Genomic DNA, 14,629 nt, shown 5'->3' on the forward strand with positions numbered 1-14,629 from the left:
GGTATGACTCCCGTCGCCGCTCCGTGAGTGTTACGTCATCTCCTATCACAAAACCATTGTTTTTAGTTCCCATAACGGTGACTGGTTATTCCTTCTCTTCCATTTCCAATTCAATGATACATTTCGGTTCAGTGGGGAACCTTATAGATAGGGAGCTGGTCTCTGAATGGGGGTTGCCCACCGTGCCACTGCCTTCTCCACTACACGTCTCCTCGCTGGACAATAAGCCACTTGGATCAGGCACCATTATGCACATCACTCTCCCCATCACCATCACCATTCCCACACTACCAGAGCACCCCACGAGGAGCTGTCATTCCACATCGTCAATTCACTCTTCACCGGATCGTCTTGGGATTGCCCTGGCTCAGACTACACAACCCCACCATTAATTGGATCACCAAGAGGATCACAGCCTGGTCCACCTCATGCGGGAAGACCTGCCTGCCAGTGGTTTGTTGTTCCACGTCAGCGGAGAGTCCGGATTCCGCCCTCCAGCCCAGCATTCCACGTGAGTATGCAGATCTCTCCGAAGTCTTCTCTTCATCAAAGGCTATGTGTTTCCCTCCTCACAGGCCCTGGGACTGCACCATTGACCTGATGGAGGGACAACACCCCCCGAAGAGTCGCATTTACTCCCTTTCCAGGGCGGAGACTGAGGCCATGGAGAAGAATGTGGCGGAGACCCTGAAACAGGGGTTCATCAGAAGCTCTACCTATCCTGCCTCCGCCAGCTTCTTCTTCATGGCCAAAAAAGACGGAGGATTGAGGCCGTGCATTGACTACGGGGGCTGAATGCAGTCACCACCAAGTACCGGTACCCCCTCCCTCTGGTTCCGTTGGCCATCGAGCAGCTACGAGGGGCCCGGTACTTTACCAAGTTGGACCTGAGGAGTGCAAACAACCTGATCCGAATTCGTCCTTTGTCAATGACGTGTTCCGAGACATGCTGAGTCGACAGGTGGTTGTGTACATCGACAATATCCTGATCTACTCGGCTACGTTCGAGGAGCACGTCAGGGACATCAGAGCTGTCCTACTCCGCCTCCAGGAACACAGCCTGTTGGTGAAGGGGGAGAAATGTGAATTCCACCAACAGGCCATCTCCTTCCTGGGATACAGGATCAGTCCTCAGGGGGTGTTCATGGAAAGAGAGAATACGGACGCCATCAGGCCATGGCCAGTCCCCACCACCAAGGGCCTACAGAGCTTCCTGGACTTCGCCAATTTCTACCGGCGTTTCATCAGTTCCTTCAGCTCCATAGCCGCCTCGCTCACCTCTCTCCTTAAGGGTGGGCCTCAGAAGCTGGCCTGGAACCCTGATGCTGACGCTGCCTTCAAGAGGCTGAAGGAGAGGTTCACCACTGCGCCCATCCTAAAACACCCAGATCCATCTTGACCTTTCATCCTGGAGGTGGACGCATCTGAGGAGGGCGTGGGTGCGGTTCTCTCCCAGCGGCAAGGTAAGCCAGAGAAAATGTATCCCTGTGCCTTTTTCTCTTAAAAGCTTACCCCGCAGAGAGGAACTATGGAGTTGGAGACAGGGAGCTGTTGGCAGAGGTCCATGCTCTGGACGAATGGAGACACTGGAAGTAAGGCAGTCCATCCATTCCGGATTCTTATTGACCATCAGAATTTGGAGCACTTACGGGCAGCGAAACGGTTGAACTCTCGTCAAGCCAGGTGGGCCCAATTTCTTAATTCTGTCCTACCGCCCAGGCTCCCAGAATGTGAAATCCGACACACTCTCCAGGATGCACCATACCAGAGAAAGGAAGGATCTGAGGGGTCCTTTCCTACCCCCATCTCTCATCATTGCACCTGTCGTTTGGGATGTGGAAGAAGACATCCGCCTGGCGGCTCAGGAGGACCCAGCGCCTGCCAACGCCCCTCTGGGGCGCGTGTATGTACCCACCAGTGTCCGTGACCGCCTGGTGATCTGGGCGCACACCACCTTTACGGCAGGGCACTCCGCTATTACGCGCACCCTGAATTCTATATCACAAAAATACTGGTGGCCCACCTTGTTTAGTGATGTCTCTCGCTATGTCAACTCCTGTTCCATATGTCCCCAAATGAAGACACCTCGGAACGCCCCGGCAGGCAAACCAGTTCCTCTACCAGTGCCTCAGCGACCTTGATCACACCTGTCCATAGACTTTGTCACCGACCTCCCACGTTCTGACGGCTTCATCACAGTCATGGTGGTCGTAGATCGATTCTCAGAATTATGCCGTTTTTTTGCCACTAACTGGTCTTCCTTCTGCTCTCCAGGTCGCTGAGGTCCTGTTCCAACAGGTCTTCCGGCACTATGGACTTCCGGAGGACATCGTCTCGGACCGTGGCCCCCAATTCACCTCCCCGAGTGTGGAACGCTTTCCTGGAGAAGATCGGGGCCATGGCCAGCCTCACTTCCGGGTATAGGCCTCAGTCAAATGGGCAGGTGGAGCGCATGAACCTGGAGCTGGGGAAGTTTCTTTGTTGCCTTTGTCAGGACCGGCAGGGTGAGTGGAAGAGGTTTCTTCCCTGGGCAGATTATGCCCAGAACTCCGTCGTTCACTCCTCCATGGGGCTCACTCTCTTCCAATGCTTCCTGGTGTACCAACCGGCCCTGGTCCCTTGGACACACAGCCAGACCGATGCTTCCGCTGTCGACGAGTGGTTCCGCAGGGCCGGACAGGTCTGGGACGCCGCCCATGTCCGTCTCCAGGGGGCCAATTCGTCGGCAGAAGGACCAAGCTGACCGCCACCGCAGTGAGGCTCCCGTATTCCAGCCTTGTAATCGTGTCTGATCGTGTCCACTCAAAACCTCCCTCTCCACCTGCCCTGCAAGAAACTGAGCCCCAGTTTGTGGGGCCGTTTAAAGTCCTCCGGCGGATTAATGAGGTGCCGTACCGGCTGCTCCTTCCCCCGCACTACCGTGTCTCACCTACTTTTCATGTGTCTCTCCTCAGGCCGGTGGTTGCTGGTCCTCTGGCGGATGCCGTCCCCCGGGATAAGCCCCCTCCGCCCCTGAACATTGATGGAAGTCCGGCATATGCTGTGAGGGACCTGCTGGACTCCAGGTTCCGTGGGGGGACGGCTCTGTTACCTGGTGGACTGGGAGGTGTATGGCCCTGAGGAGAAGAGCTAGGTTCCAGCTGGGGACGTTCTGGACCCCAACCTAATTCAGGACTTCCACCGTCGCTGCCCTGACCGGCCCGCTCCTCGTCCTCGGGGTCGTCTTCATGGCTGGTGAAGTCCTGCCGCGAGAACCGCACTGTCACGTCTCCTCCCGTTGCTCCCCTCCGGCGACCTGATTTGCCGGTCTACTGAGCCACCAGTCTGAGCGCACCACCTCGGCAACACAGGAATGGAAACCCAACGCACCCTAATCACCTCCGGCGCACTTGCAACTCATCATCTCATCACCTCCACTATATAGCCCTGGACTGTTCAGTCATAGTTGTGTGTAATTGTTAGCGGCGTGTCGTTTACTCGCTCCTTGTTATTCTCTTTCTTATTGTTAAGTAAACCTTTACCTTGTTGATTCCTGCGTCTGCGTCTTGCCTCTTCGTATCCTCAGTACTCGTCACAGAAGCGGGCCAGTCGCAGCATAAAGGACATGATGGAGGTCAGGGTCAGCTGGGATTTATTCCTGGAGTTAGGAAATAGTCAAACTGATACAGGACAGACCTGGATTCAAATAGTATTTGTTTTCTTTCCGATACTTTGAGCGTTTGACTGGAGTGCCAGACATAGACATTTAATAATCATATTTCTATTGTGCCAGATTGGTGGGGTTTGTACTTCTGGGACTATTATATTGGTTATATTGCACCTGGGAAGCTCAATCAAGTGCAGCTAACATATTTGACAGAAGAAGAAATATACTTTGAACCCTGGTCTGATACAGGGCAATTTCCAAATCACCACATCACCATCACAAATATTTAATTTCGTTCAATATATTGTTTTATTGTTGGGTATATATACATGATTGTTTTTATATTTGGGTATATTGTTTTATTGTTTGTCTCTCTTAGTGGATATCTTAATGACATACAGACACAAACCCATGTCCAAGATTGAACTGATCCTCTCTTGCCCCACAGCTCTCACAAAGACAAGTGGACATTGACTGTTTTCATTTTCTTTTATTAATCTGCATTAAATGTTTATAACAATTCTGTGTTATAACAAAAACTCATTCATTAATAAAGATGCAGTCATAGGGAATCCCTTTTTCTGTGGATTGAGTATGATAAACTCAATAAGCAGTAATGACTCAACGTTGCCACAATTTAGATATTGTCAGTTATGATCATGCATTGCCTCTGACATAAGACAACTTCAGTACTTGTCTTACAGAAAGTAATATAAAACGTTCTTATCAGAGTAAATGGCTATTTGATGTTTGAGCCACCGTAGTAACATGATCCTGTTAACAGGCGAGGGAGAACACCTTGCACAAATTTAGAATAAAAATAATCACAAACTTTTCAAAAATATCCATGCAAGAAGACTTTAAACAAGCTCTAGACTGAGATGGAGTTTTTTCAGACAGAAAAGTGCCTGTTAATCATCTGTTATGCTAGTCAGTTGTATTTGTCAATGAGCAATGCATCACAAGTAGCAACCACCACCATAAATCCCACAATGCAAAAATACATTGATATGCAAAAACGTGTAGTGTACGGTAATAGTGGTTAACAAATAACAGTGATGGCATGGAACACATTTGAATAATCTCTCACAATACTTTCTCCCACAAGAGGCAAAACAAAACAAAAACTCTACAACCTGTAAAATAGAACCAAACTACACTAACAGTATTTTTGACTGATGTACTTTTGTTATATACAAAATATGTTTCAAAAAGGCATTGCGCTTTAAAGAAAACATAAAGCTTTCTTGTAAAGTGTGCCATAAATGACGAGCAGATCCCTTCCCGCCATTTTCTTACTGTTCTCCACAAACTCCTAAAGAGAGAGAGAGAGGAAGAAGAGAGAGAGTGAATGTGTGTGTTGGGTGTTGAGACAATAGGGGCAAGTATCGTAAACGCTAACAAGGCGAGTTTGGTGTAATATGTGCATAAACACAATTTACCATATAGAAATGGATTAAAGTGGTAATGTTACGGATACAGGTATCCTGTGTTTTTGTGTGTTTCTCTCCTTCTGCCCTAATCACAGGTGTCCTGTATGTTCCTGATTGGTGGTCGTTGAGGTGTCTGCTGATTGGACCAATCAGGGAACATTCCTGTGCATTGCACCACCTGTTACTCGTTTGTTCAATCACACATCCCATTATATAAAACCAGTGACTTGTGTTTGTTGAGTGAGAGAGACTTTTTGCCATATGTGAGTATGGACACGGTGGTGTCCTGTGTGTTGTGTACGCACTAAATTGCTGATTACCCTGTTTAGTAGCTTTGTGTGTTTTTGGGAAAAGGGGAGTTTAAGCTAGTTGCCCTTGGGCGTACATTACCCGTAGGAAGAAATCTGTCTATAAACACCAGTTAGACCTGAGCGGACCACCCACTGTATTTTTGTATGGTAGCAGTAGCCTAGCGGTTCTTTAGGCAGGCTAGATCAGTTTAGGGGGTTTTACACTATTGTTTCATTTCTTGGGTCCTGCTCAGCCCTTTTTCCCAAACCTTTACCGTGTGTTTAGTAATAAACCATTTAAGTTTGACGGTAGCTCATGGTTGTTGTGTCATTTTTGGTTCTCGCTGTTCCAGGTCACACTTATAATTTGCATAATTTATGTTACGGGTCTCATGTCCATCCACCCTAGACGTTTAGAGCCACGGGGTTCGTAACATAAAGTGGGGGGCTCGTCCGGGATCTATCCCATGCTACTCGTGCAAATTAGTAAGTGTCTGGTTCAGTGTTGAGCTTAGCAGCTGTAACTACCTGTTTTTTTGTGTGTGTTCAGTAGTCGACGGCTCGTGTAGTTAGTAGGATGGCTACTTTTGATTTGGAAGCATTTTTGGAAAACCCTACGTGGGAGATTTTTGAGAATTGTCGTAGAGTGGATCTACAGGCTTTGGCTGACCACTTTTCTGTACCCATACCGAGGGGTATAGTGAAAGCAGAAGTTAGGGAAGTAGTGCTAGCGATATTGTTAAACGAGCGAGTGCTTGAGTTACCGCCGCCTGAGTCTGCTGCTCCTGTAGGGGATGTGGTTGATGTTTCTGTAAGCCCATCAGTGTCTGAGGACGAGGCTAAGGCTCCAGCCACATTGCCCCGTTATGATCCACTCTCCCCACTGACTGACAGTGATGCCAGGATCGATGTCCGCTCGACGCGGCTCCAAATGGAGGCGGAAGAGCGGGCACAAATCAGGCAAGACAAGCTGGAGATGCGTAAAATGGAGCTAGAGGCAGAACAGGAGACGCGTAAGGCAGAACAGGAGACGCGTAAGATAGAACAGGAGACGCGTAAGATGGAACTGGAGACGCGTAGGCTTGATCAAGAACTGGAGACGCGTAGGCTTGATCAAGAACTGGAGACGCGTAGGCTTGATCAAGAACTGGCGATGCGTAAAATGGAACTAGAGGCAGAAACAGCGAGGTTAGTCTCTGCTAATACTATGCCTGCTAGTGAGCCATCCTCACCAGCTGTGTCATCTGCTACGTTTGATATTAGTAGGCAGATCACCTTGGTACCTGTGTTCAGGGAGTCAGAGGTTGATTCCTATTTCAGTGTTTTTGAACGTATAGCGGTAGCATTGAAATGGCCCGACGAGGTATGGTGCCTATTACTTCAGTGTAAGCTAACAGGTAAAGCCCAAGAGGTTCTGGCAGCGCTACCTCTTGAAGACAGTTTGAATTATGAGATGGTCAAAGCTACTGTTCTTCGTGCCTATGAGCTTGTTCCTGAGGCATATCGACAGAGATTTAGGTCTCATAAAAAGTCTCCTACTCAGACTTATGTGGAGTTTGCTAGAGACAAAGGAAATCTGTTTGACAAATGGCACAGTGCTAGTAAGGTAACTGATTTTAACTCTCTACGGGAGTTAATCTTGTTAGAAGAGTTTAAAAATTGTTTACCGGAACGCATTGTAGTTTATCTGAACGAACAGAAAGTATCCTCACTGTCGGAAGCGTCTGTATTGGCAGACGAGTTTGTGTTGACGCATAAGAGCGTGTTTTCGGCTCGTACGGAGAGCAGGGCTGCGGAGTTGCTAACTTCTAGTCCTAGTCGACCAGCAGTACATCCAGCACGCCCAAAAGATGTGCGTCACTGTTTCTATTGTCATAAGGTGGGGCATATAGTTAATGATTGCTTTCTGCTAAAACGCAAACAGGGGATGCCTCAGCACGCCAGGCCGCCAACGGGTGTTGGGCTGATTCGTGCGGTTGTAAGGCCGGAATCAAGACAGAAGCCTCATAGTGAATGTGGTTTGAAAGTCCCTGTCCCAGATCACAGTTATGAACCGTTCATTTTTGAGGGGTTTGTTTCTATATCAGATGATGAAGCGTCTCAGCGTCCAGTTAGAATCCTCAGAGATACTGGTGCGGCGCAGTCGTTCATACTAGCTGATGTGTTACCCTTGTCTAATAATACATATTGTGGTTCCAGTGTGTTAGTACAAGGAATTGAAATGGGTTTCGTCCCAGTGCCATTGCACTTTGTGAACGTACACTCTGAGTTAGTCAGTGGATTGTTCAGAGTTGGCGTACGTCCGATGTTGCCAGTAAAAGGGGTGACCTTTATAATGGGCAACGATATTGCCGGAGGAAAGGTAATACCCATATTGGAGGTATTGGATAAAAGTGACCAGTCTCTCTCCGAGGAGCTGGCACAGGGTTATCCAGATGTGTTCCCCGCTTGTGCTGTCACACGTGCTCAAGCACGACAAGTGGGTGAAGTGGTAGATTTGTCAGACACGATTCTATTCAGAGAGTGTGACCCAGAGGATAGTTCGGGTGCTACCTCTGGTAAGATGGTGCAGTCTGACCAACAGCCCAGAGAAAGGAAGAAGGATGTGGAACTGGTTGCTGAGGCAATACAGTTACCAGTTACTCGTGAGCAGCTGATCGCTAACCAACAGGTTGACATTAGCTTGCCTAAATGTTTTTCTAGTGTTGTCTCAGAGGACGAGCTAAAGAAGAAAAACATGGCATACTTCATTGATGGTAATCTCCTCATGCGTAAATGGACCTCCCATGTTGACGCTGGCGGAGATTGGAATGCTGTTTACCAAATAGTGATTCCTACAGCCTTTCGACAAAATGTTTTATCCCTCGCTCATGATCACCAGTGGTCCGGACATCTGGGAGTCACCAAGACTTATGATCGAGTTTTGCGACATTTCTTTTGGCCTGGCTTAAAACAAGATGTGGCTCAGTTCTGTCGGACTTGCCACACCTGTCAAGTAGTTGGGAAACCGAACCAGGTTATTTCCCCCGCGCCTCTTTGTCCCATACCGGCCATAGGTGAACCATTCGAACATGTGATGGTTGATTGTGTTGGACCATTACCGAAAACAAAATCTGGTAACCAGTTTATGTTGACAATTATGTGTGTGGCCGCCAGGTACCCAGAGGCCATTCCTCTGCGAAAAGGAGTTGTGTGTGAAAGATAATGTGTTGGCAGATGCTTTGTCTCGTGTGTAATGATCTAGGTTTTTTTTTGTTATCCCGGTAGGAGGATTATTGAATTTTGGGTGTTGTGATGGTACGTGTGTCGCAAACCATTTTGGTTTGCTCTTTTAAGGGTGGGAGTGTTACGGATACAGGTATCCTGTGTTTTTGTGTGTTTCTCTCCTTCTGCCCTAATCACAGGTGTCCTGTATGTTCCTGATTGGTGGTCGTTGAGGTGTCTGCTGATTGGACCAATCAGGGAACATTCCTGTGCATTGCACCACCTGTTACTCGTTTGTTCAATCACACATCCCATTATATAAAACCAGTGACTTGTGTTTGTTGAGTGAGAGAGACTTTTTGCCATATGTGAGTATGGACACGGTGGTGTCCTGTGTGTTGTGTACGCACTAAATTGCTGATTACCCTGTTTAGTAGCTTTGTGTGTTTTTGGGAAAAGGGGAGTTTAAGCTAGTTGCCCTTGGGCGTACATTACCCGTAGGAAGAAATCTGTCTATAAACACCAGTTAGACCTGAGCGGACCACCCACTGTATTTTTGTATGGTAGCAGTAGCCTAGCGGTTCTTTAGGCAGGCTAGATCAGTTTAGGGGGTTTTACACTATTGTTTCATTTCTTGGGTCCTGCTCAGCCCTTTTTCCCAAACCTTTACCGTGTGTTTAGTAATAAACCATTTAAGTTTGACGGTAGCTCATGGTTGTTGTGTCATTTTTGGTTCTCGCTGTTCCAGGTCACACTTATAATTTGCATAATTTATGTTACGGGTCTCATGTCCATCCACCCTAGACGTTTAGAGCCACGGGGTTCGTAACAGGTAACCTGTAAAACCATTCAGGTATGTTAAACACTTCTTCAGGAACCACAAGCAGCAGATGCAGGCTTTCAGCATACAGCAAACACAGGCATTTTCCCACAAACAGAAAATACATTCAGCTTTAGTTCTCCACCCATTGTCTGGCTTGACTTGATAAACTGGGAGTTGATATAAGTGAAAGTGTGTACGTTTAAAATAACAATCTGGGATATTTCCTGCTCCTTATGTAGCCCTTTCCTGCAGTCAAATGGCCTAGTGGCCTCATGGGTGGAATGTTCACAATATGTTTAATAATTTCATAAATAATCTTTTTTTTTTATTATTACAGCCAGAAATCCGGTGTTGCTTTGTCAAACAGTTTTGTTTTATTTCAGTCTTCTGTGATATATATAAAGTGTAATATTGGGATGCAAACTTGATTACATTTCAACTCTATATCAGACATGGTACAGGTGTCTTCTTTTTGTTAAGCCCTTAACCATTTGTGTGAGGTGTATACTTTGTTTCAAAGTTGATTTGTTTAAGACTAACAATAAACACTCTTTGTGACCCTGATTTAGCCCACTGCAGTAAAAGGTTAATTAAGGATCAAATCCACATAGACTGACAGTATTTGTTCATCCCCTGCGAATTCTATTGTAGTTGATGTCTTTAGAAAACCTTCATTACATCTGCAGTAATTCCTTGTTTAACATTTCTGATTCACACTTTTGTATCAAGAATGTATCAATAATTACATTACATTTACGTCATTTAGCAGACGCTCTTATCCAGAGCAACTTACAGTTAGTGAGTGCATACATCTTTTTTTTTTTCATACTGTTCCTCCGTGGGAATCGGACCCACAACCCTGGCGTTGTAAGCGCCATGCTCTACCAACTGAGCTACACGGGACTCGTCACCACACGCCTACAAAACCCCCCAATAAAATTCCTAGAAACTGGCCATGAGTAGATATGATGGTGAAAGCTACATATACGTACACATACCATACTGTTAGTTAGCTGTCTGTGAGTGCTGTTAATGTAGAGACTAATGACTACTTGGAAGCTCCATTTGAGGAGATTTGTGCGTATGCTGTCCTTTGTAAATGAGTTGTAACATGGAATGTTCCATTCAAGGATGCAAAGTTGTTCTTTACAACGTGTTTTGATTGGATGCGTAGCAACGACAAGGGGCCTTTCTGAAATGCTGACTCACGTTACTATGAAACAAAGAATGAAAAGAGATCAGACATGTGAAGGGTTAATTATGTTCCAGAGCACAGAGCAGCACTGGGTGGGGAGGAGCATGTCAACGTCACGTTACTTAAGTGAAACTGAAGTGTTTATTTTTAGACGTACTGTATGTTGCGCACACCAGTAAACTGTCTCAAACTCTTCTGAAAAATCTGTTACGACAGCTACGCAGTCTCTGTTTTTAAAAAGAATACTACAGTATATAGTACCAAAAAATCTGAGAAAGCACCCACACTCTTTCACACACATATACAGGTGAGTAGAGATTAACAAGGGCAGGTGAAGATAAATTCTACTGTGTGAATTCTTGCATTCTCCTGTTTTCTTTATCAACTACAGTACCTACTGTATGTTTAACTTTATTTTGTACATTGACTAATTTATACTGTATGCTGTATGGTTAATCAACTTGAATCAAGATGTGTTAGTGTCTCTAAATGCTGTGTTGACAATGGAACTGAAACTATCGGGAGCTGACTCATTCTATGAAATCATTTATAGTTCCACCTTCTCTCTCTAGATATGGCATCCTCCAGCAGTCTCCAGTCTGAAGAGCGGTTCCTGTGCTCTATATGTCTGGACATTTTCACTGAGCCAGTCACCACTTCATGTGGACACAACTTCTGCATGGCCTGTATCACAAAGTACTGGAATAGCAAGGACCTGTGTCAATGTCCACTGTGTCGGGAGACATTCTCCAGACGACCTAAGCTTCGTGTCAACACAACGTTCAGAGAGGTTGTCGAGAATTTTAAAAGATGAGAGAAAGAGGTAGAAATGGGTCCCCTCCTAAACCTAAAATAGTGCCCTGTGACGTCTGTACTGGGACGAAGCGCAAGGCCATGAAGTCCTGCCTAGTGTGTCAGACCTCGTTCTGTGAGACTCACCTGGAGCCTCATCAGATAGCCTCACCCTTAAAGAGACACAAACTGATCGACCCTGTGGTGAACCTAGAAGACAGGATGTGTAAGAAGCATGACAGACTCCTGGAGATGTTCTGTAGGACTGACCAGACATGTGTGTGTCAGTTCTGCACTGAGGCAGACCACAAGACTCATGACACTGTCCCTATAGAGGAAGAGTGTGGAGAGAGGAAGGCTCAACTGGGGAAAACTGAGGCAGAAGTACAGCAGATTATCCAGGAGCGACTGAAGAAGGTTAAAATGATCAAACTCTCAGTAGATCTCAGCAAGAGAGGCGCAGAGACCGAGATAGCAGAGAGCGTGCAAGTCTTCACTTCTCTGGTGCGCTCCATTAAGAAAAGCCAGGGTGAGCTTGTTAAGGTAATTGAGGAGAAGCAGAAAGCAGTAGAGAGGCAGGCTGAAGGGCTCATTAAAGAATTGGAGCAGGAAATCACTGATCTAAAGAGGAGAAGCACTGAGCTGAAGCAGCTCTCCCACAGTGAGGACCACCTCCAACTTCTCCAGAGCTTCCTATCCCTAGTGTGCAACCCTCCACCCACCAAGAACTGGTCTGAGATCAGTGTTCACAGTGATCTGTGTGTGGGGACTGTGAGGAGAGCTGTGTCTCAGCTGGAGGAGACACTGAATAAAGAGATGGAGAAGCTGCCTGAAGTCAAACTGAAGAGGATTCAGCAGTATGCAGGGGATGTGACTCTGGACCCTGATACAGCAAACCCCTGGATCATCCTGTCAGAGGATGGAAAACAAGTAAGATGTGGAAACACACTACAGAATCTTCCTCACAATCCAAAAAGGTTTGATTGTCATCGGTTTGTCCTAGGAAAGGATGGCCTCTCCTCAGGAAGGTTTTACTATGAGGTGACAGTTAAGGGTAAGACTAGATGGAATTTAGGAGTGGCCAGAGAGTCCATTGACAGGAAGAGAATTATCACACAGAGACCTGAGGATGGATTCTGGACTATGTCGCGAAGGGATGAGAATGTGTACCTTAACGGAACGAACTCTATCCTCCAATCCCTGAGAGAGAAGCCCCAGAAGGTGGGGGTGTTTGTGGACTATGAGGAGGGTCAGGTCTCCTTTTATGATGTGGAGGCCAGGTCTCATATCTACTCTTTCACTGGATGCACCTTTACAGAGAAACTCTTTCCATGCTTAGGCCCCTCTGATAATGATGATGGTCAAAACTCAGCCCCTCTCATCATCTCTCCTGTCAATCACACACACTGATTAAACGATGGAGAGGGAACAGATAATTTATTAATTACATTCACAAATCATTAAATATATCAATTTAGAAAGTATTATATTTAGTCAGTTGACATGACACATGATTAGAATTTCCATGGATGTCCTACTAAATCTCATCATCAAATTAAAATGGAATCTTCTTTACTCTGTTAGGGACAGATTGAGTGTTGCTTTAGCAATATGCTTAGGGTCATTGTCCTGATGGAAGGTGAACCTCCGTCCAATTCTCAAATCTCTGGAAGACTGAAACAGCTTTCCCTCAAGAATTTCTCTGTATTTAGCGCCATCCATCATTCCTTCAATTCTGACCAGTTTCCCAGTCCCTGCAGATGAAAAACATCCCTACAGCATGATGCTGCCACCACCATGCTTCACTGTGTGGATGGTGTTCTCGGAGTGATGAGAGGTGTTGGGTTTGCTCCAGCGTTTTCTTGATGGCCAAAAAGCTCAATTTTAGTCTCATCTGACCAGAGTACTTTCTTCCATATGTTTGGGGAGTCTCCCACATGCCTTTTGGCGAACACCAAACGTGTTTGCTTATTTTTTTCTTTAAGCAATGGCTTTTTTTGGCCCACTATTCCGTAAAGCCCAGCTCTGTGTAGTGTACGGCTTAAAGTGGTCCTATGGACAGATACTCCAATCGCCGTGGAGCTTTGCAGCTCCTTCAGGGTTATCTATGGTCTCTTTGTTGCCTCTCTGATTAATGCCCTCCTTGCCTGGTCTGTGAGTTTTGGTGGGCGGCCCTCTCTTGGCAGGTTTGCTGTGGTGCCATATTCTTTCCATTTTTTAATAATGGATTTAATGGTGCTCCGTGGGATGTTCAAAGTTTCTGATATTTTTTTATAACCCAACCCTGATCTGTACTTCTCCACAACTTTGTCCCTGACCTGTTTGGAGAGCTCCTTGGTCTTCATGATGCCATTTGCTTGGTGGTGCCCCTTGCTTAGTGGTGTTGCAGACTCTGGTGTCTTTCAAAACAGGTGTATATATACTGAGATCATGTGGCAGATCATGTGACACTTAGATCGCACACAGGTGGACTTTATTTAACTAATTATGTGACTTCTGAAGGTAATTGGTTGCACCAGATCTTATTTAGGTGCTTCATAGCAAAGGGGGTGAATATATATGCATGCACCACTTTTCTGTAATTTATTTTTTCGCATTTTTTGAAACAAGTTATTTTTTCATTTCACTTCACCAATTTGGACTCTTTTGGTATGTCCATTACATGAAATCCAAATAAAAATCCATTTAAATTACAGGTAGTAATGCAACAAAATAGGAAAAACTACAAGGGGGATGAATACTTTTGCAAGGCACTGTAACTATATGAGGGGGTAGTGTGTTCAATTTATTTGACAGTACTTATCTACATGTGATATTTCCAGTATTATTATTTTTTTATTGTTTTCTTTGCAAAAATGTATAAAAACGTGTTTTTATCTTTGTCATTATGGGGTATTGTGTGTAGATTGAATTCACTATATATCGTTTTATTGTTTCTCCCTCTTAGTGGATATCTTAATGACATACAGACACAAACCCATGTCCCCATTGATCTGAACCTCTCTTACCCAACAGCTCTCACAAACACAGGTGGACATTCCTTATTTTTGTTGTTTTATTACTCTGCTAAAAATGTTATTAAAAATATTCCGGGTTAAAACTCTGTTTGCATTCATAAATACAGATACTGTCATAGAGAATCATTTTTCTATGGATAGAGTATTACAAACTCAATAAGCAGTAATGACTCAATGTTGCCACAATATAGGATTGTCAGTTATGATAATGCTTTGCCTTTAACATAAG

The 14,629-nt window shown here is 45.6% G+C and overlaps 1 pseudogene; it reads left to right on the forward strand.

Annotated features, from left to right (window-relative positions):
* The first annotated feature begins 11,165 nt into the window (after nucleotides 1-11,165).
* On the forward strand, nucleotides 11,166-12,793 carry LOC121563995 (annotated as a pseudogene).
* Nucleotides 12,794-14,629: the final 1,836 nt, after the last annotated feature.

Source organism: Coregonus clupeaformis, unplaced genomic scaffold (assembly GCF_020615455.1).
Source record: "Coregonus clupeaformis isolate EN_2021a unplaced genomic scaffold, ASM2061545v1 scaf0844, whole genome shotgun sequence".
Classification (NCBI taxonomy): Eukaryota; Metazoa; Chordata; class Actinopteri; order Salmoniformes; family Salmonidae; genus Coregonus; species Coregonus clupeaformis.